The sequence below is a fragment of the Xiphophorus hellerii genome, chromosome 19 (genome assembly GCF_003331165.1).
Source record: "Xiphophorus hellerii strain 12219 chromosome 19, Xiphophorus_hellerii-4.1, whole genome shotgun sequence".
NCBI classification, from domain to species: domain Eukaryota; kingdom Metazoa; phylum Chordata; class Actinopteri; order Cyprinodontiformes; family Poeciliidae; genus Xiphophorus; species Xiphophorus hellerii.
Genome location: NC_045690.1, coordinates 17207243 through 17212275, shown reverse-complemented (window position 1 = coordinate 17212275; position 5033 = coordinate 17207243). Strand labels below are relative to the sequence as shown.

Here is a 5033-nt window from a genome sequence, read left to right as displayed (position 1 = left end):
CACAGGGGCCGCTTTTCATTGGCTGATGCCCATTCTACGTGGTCACGTGCGTGGCCGTCTCACAAACACACGCTTCCCGTTAGCTAAGTACAGCATAACGGCAGAACTGATACAACTTCTACACCTTGAAGCCTGTCTGCTACACAGTCTTACGTTAGCTAAACAGATCAATATGCACTGTGTACTGTATCTGACATACACTGAAGATTTTATTTTTGCAGAAAAGGCTTTGGACTAAACTGTTACTCGTGTTAGCACTAAGTACAGCTAGTCAATCAACCGTCGCTGTGTTCAGGGAAGCGCTGATTAATAATCGAGAAATAAATATCAAGCCTGGAAACTTGATATCGTAACGGCTTTGTTTAAGCTCTCTTAAACAAAGAGAACCCGTGGCGGATGCCGTGGTAACCTCCTGCGCCCCGCAAGACGAGCAAAGATTACGTTATAAACATAACATTCAGTCCGTTCCTGAGAGATAAGAAATTATGAAGCCAGCAGTTCAGTCAAATATCCGTCTTAGTGGCAGAGGTTGTGCTCTGATTATCTCCAAGATGTCTGCAGAAATTGCAAAAACAAAAACCACAAATTGTTTACTAGCTTTTCAAGCTGGGTGGCCACATTTAAATATGATCACATTAACATTGTTTTTATTTATCTCTTTCTTCCTTTTTTTTTTTTGTGGTGTTACAGCTGTCAAAGTTTGGGCCATGCATCCTTCATGAGTACTCATAACGGCCCTCTGCTTCTCAGTAAATTAATTTAGGGATTTCCTCGCGTTTGGCCTGCTGATGTCACTTGTTACGCTGATGATAGATTTGTTTTGTACTCTGGTAATATAACTGGTGCTGGTATGATCTCAGAACACGCCCCCTGAAGTTCCTTAAGATCGTTTCTTCCACCATCTTGTTACCGGCAGTGGATACGGAGGCAACGGTTAGCTGTGTGAATGTAACTGGGTCTATATTGTTAGTTGTATATTTTCACAAAATGTTTTCTTTAATTTATTTGTCCTCTTATACTTGTCTGTCTTTGTGTTCCTCTGTGTCTGCTATAAGGGGTTTGGTCCTCCAGCTCCGCCATACTTTCTTCTTCTTTTGTTCAGCACCATTATAAATATTAAGTTGTTAATTTCCTCTTCCCTTTTGTTACTCGTTCCACTGGTAAGAGGCAAGTTTTATAATCCATTGTAATCCTTTCATTTATATTGTTCAAATGTTTATTTTTTTCTTCTGTATCAATGTTAGGTGTTTGGATATTTTCATTTGAGTTGCTATTACACATTTATAACATTTGATGCATGTTAACATTATTATTCTGTATAGATCGGGTTGGAGAACTGGAGCACATGCTATGTGCTAATGCTAATATCTCCCGATTGACAGATTGAATAAACGGAGACCGCCTCCAAACCCAGACTCTGTGTTTTGTGGTTTGTCGATCAACACGTAACACACAACGCAGAAGTCCACCGGTCACACCAGGTAAGTCCCCAAATGTTTTTGTAGATATATTTTACGTGGGGTTTTATGATTTTTTAATTATTATTAAGACTAATTATGATGACGTGCTGCTGTATAGTCGTGGGGGAAGGAGGGGTGCAGCGAGGAATTAACAAGGTTGGCTAACTAGTTAGCATGTGTGCTTCAGCTAACTTAATTTAGCCGTTTAGAACAATGTAAGCAGAAAAAAACATCAGTGTTGTACAAAGCTACGTCTATTATTTTATTTTCACAAGTCAAGGCTGTCGCTATTTTTAAGCTGAGAAACGGAGTTTAAAAGAGGAGCTAGCTGTACTATCGGAGCTGGCTCTGCTAGCATGTGGAGTCAATATCCCGCCCAGAAAATGGCGCGGGAGGACTATGCTAGTAACTTCTCTTGAAGGTAGAGCAACGATAAAAAAAGAATTAAAGTTGTGTTTTGTATGCAAACTGTGTAAGTTGTCAGTAAAACATTTTTGATTCACCATTTTGTCCATAAACCCCGTTTACATTGTTAAGAAAAAGTGATTGATTTTAATGCTTAATACAGTTGGTCTTGCCACATGTGTAAAGGGATGGCCAACGCTCTTGTTTGGAACAGTTTTCTGTTGAGCATGGGGAAGCAGGGCCTTTTTCCTCCCCCGCTGACACACAGAGCAATAAAATTTACAGGCCGATAGGGGTTAGAGACTTCTTGGCGCCTCGGCCCGTATCAGGCGGAGATGAGCGCGAAGTGGTCCGCCCTTTGACTTAGATAAAAAGCAGACACCTTTGCCATAATGAGGGGAGTTTCCAAGTTTTTCTGAGTCCCTGAGGGAGTTTCTAATTGGTCAAAGAACGGAACGCCTTGACTGCATACATTAAATAGGGAAACACCTATTTGGTATAAAATTACGTACACGGAGCACGCCGAGAGAGAGAGCGGCCGCTATTTTTTGCCTTTTTGTATTTGTTTTGTGTTTGTCTGTCTTCCCCCTTGTGTGTCTTTATTTTTTATGAGAAAATGCATATCTCTGTTCCTCTGCAGCTTTGTTGTTCATTGCTTTGTATGAATTAAACTCTGTGATCTGTGACGTCAACACGCTTTGTTGTTGTTTCGTTTTAGCAGCACGCCGTCGCTGCACGTCGCCCACGGAGAACGTCACTCGCGGGTCCCGGGCAAAATTAAAAGAGGAAGAAGGAGCCAAACGTTTTGTCCAAAGCTAGCATTAAATTATCCTCTTTTTAATAACATCGAGTTGTATGGAGCTGATAATGTTTTTTTTCCATTTTAGATGTGGTAATTGGCTAAATTCAAGTAAAGAGCCTAGCCCATTATGGATAGCTGTTAGCCACCCAGTACTTCTTCCTCATGATGGTTTCAACCTTTTATCTTAATTTTTTATTCACTTCAATAAATATGTTTATATGATTATAGAAAAAAAATATTATTTTCATATCATGAAGGATGCAAGCTGTGCGTGACAAAAACAGATCGACAGAAATATATCTGTTTTGAAGGCCAACTGACTTACAGTTTGTTTTTGGACTGTGGTGAGTGCTAACAAAACAAGTTTCCAGCATTTTTATATATTGTGTTCCTCAAAAACGCTTTGGGAATGAACTGAAAATGTTTCTCTTTTGCATGCCCTGCATCTGTGCCACTTGTTTTTAACTGTCCAATTTTTAAACCTTTGTAGAGTTCATTGTTCCAGTGTTGGGCTACTGCAGCTTGAAGAATAAACATTGTGAAGAGATTTTATCTATGTAATTCAAACAATGTGAAATAAAATCTGTAAATCACAGCTGCTAGCATTCACGGTTGTCTTTGCTTTCACAGCTTTAATAACATTTATCATTCACCTACTTTTAGGAGCATTATTACAATGCAGAAGATGGAAGTGGGTATCTGGCTTGGAGACTGAAGTTTGTCCAGAGGGAAGCTTTAATGGACAAAAGAAGGTCCCCAGACTATTACAGACCCAAACAGGTATATGTATTTGTACTTGTACACATTTCATCCTGCAACCAAACTGCACAATAAGTTCCCAAGCCTTATTTATTAAATCCTAAGATGGAGTCTCACATTCATATCATTTTTTTAGGGGGACCAACAACTGATGGAGACTGTTTGAGAGAAGAAGACTGCCTTATGACAGATAGCTTGTGTTCTGAGGCCATTGCGCTGATGAAGGAACTGTTATGAGGAAGATGAAACAGACTTTCAGCTATCGCCGGAAGATGATTCGTGACCCAGTGAAGTCACCTAGTATCTTTTTGGACTTCCCAAGATTCCTGGACATAGGAGGATTGGTATGTTTATCTTCACTTCAGTTTAACCAACAAAGTTTAGGTTAAGGTGGATGTGAGAAAGTTTAACAAAATGATTTTTAAAACCTTCACTTCATCTATTCTCCAGGTTGAGCAAGATTTTACATTGATGTTTGGGGAAGCCATCTCTGCAAAGTTTCTGGAGAAGTGGCCCACTGTCTAAAAGCAGAAAGGCCTCAAACAAAGCCGTGGTCTCACACAGTCTGATGACCTTGAGAACCTTCTTGACAATGCTGAAGGCACAACAGAAGTGGAAAATGGTAAGTTGCAATGACTTATAAAGAAAGTGTTTAATGAAACAGGAGCACCTTGATGGCATCGCAGAAAGCCGTCAACCATACCTGCTTGCAGTAGGGACTCTGAGGAGCGTGATTCACAAGTACTTCATTGTGATTGACAAACACAGCTTTCAGTTGGCATACATTTGACCCCAAGAGACTGACCATTGGACCAGGTAAAATGGTGCCTTTAAATTCACTGGACTGGGGCTGTGAGATAGCAGAGACTCTTCAGTTACCAATCAACACCAAGGTATTAAATGTTAAATGGGCCAAACATCATGGAGATATGTATCGTGCAGATTTAGTTGTTTGTAAAGAAGTTTTTTGTGAAATTGCAGTTTTCCATAAGATCTACAACGTTTTTGTGAAAGATGACAGGTTACTGTTTGTTACATTTGCTCTGCAAACAGTGTGTCTGAATGAGCATTTCAGTGCTTTACAAGTTTTGTGTACAAGAGACGGACCTCCTGTTATTTATGTAGAAGAGCTTTACTGTTACAGAGCTTTTGATTTACAGGTGTCATACAGTCATGAAGATGCAAATGTTTATATTGTTCCATAGTGTTTCTTGTGAGCAATAAAAATGGCAGTTCAATTACTGATTTCTGGTCTAATCATTTTACTCTTACAAACTCAGCTGTGTATTATAGCTGTAAAACAATTGCTTAGTGAGTGAAATAAAGTTAAATTTGGTACTATTTTAGAATTTAATTAAATGTTAATTAAATTTCAACTCTTCCATGAGAGTAAATTTTACTCTATTTAGACTGGGACCAAATGTCTTTTTTAGAGTAAAATCTTTTTTCAAATTGACTAAATTTTACTCTGGAAATTTTCCTGTGTAAGAACACGCAAAAAAAAAAAAAAATACACCTGTTCTTTTTCCTATTCTTTTATTTGGATTACTGTGTAACTTTGCCATTAAAATGATCAATACACTTGTCCCTTGTCTGTTCTGATTAGA

The 5033-nt window shown here is 38.9% G+C and overlaps 1 long non-coding RNA gene across 2 annotated transcripts; it reads left to right on the top strand.

The window, feature by feature from the left end:
• The first annotated feature begins 3153 nt into the window (after window positions 1-3153).
• On the top strand, window positions 3154-4671 carry LOC116709321 (uncharacterized). 2 transcript variants are annotated; one of them, XR_004336846.1, is made up of 4 exons: window positions 3154-3447; window positions 3563-3770; window positions 3877-4406; window positions 4448-4671. It is a non-coding gene; the product is annotated as an uncharacterized LOC116709321 (long non-coding RNA). The 2 variants fall into 2 exon arrangements; XR_004336845.1 differs by having other exon boundaries at window positions 3877-4671.
• Window positions 4672-5033: the final 362 nt, after the last annotated feature.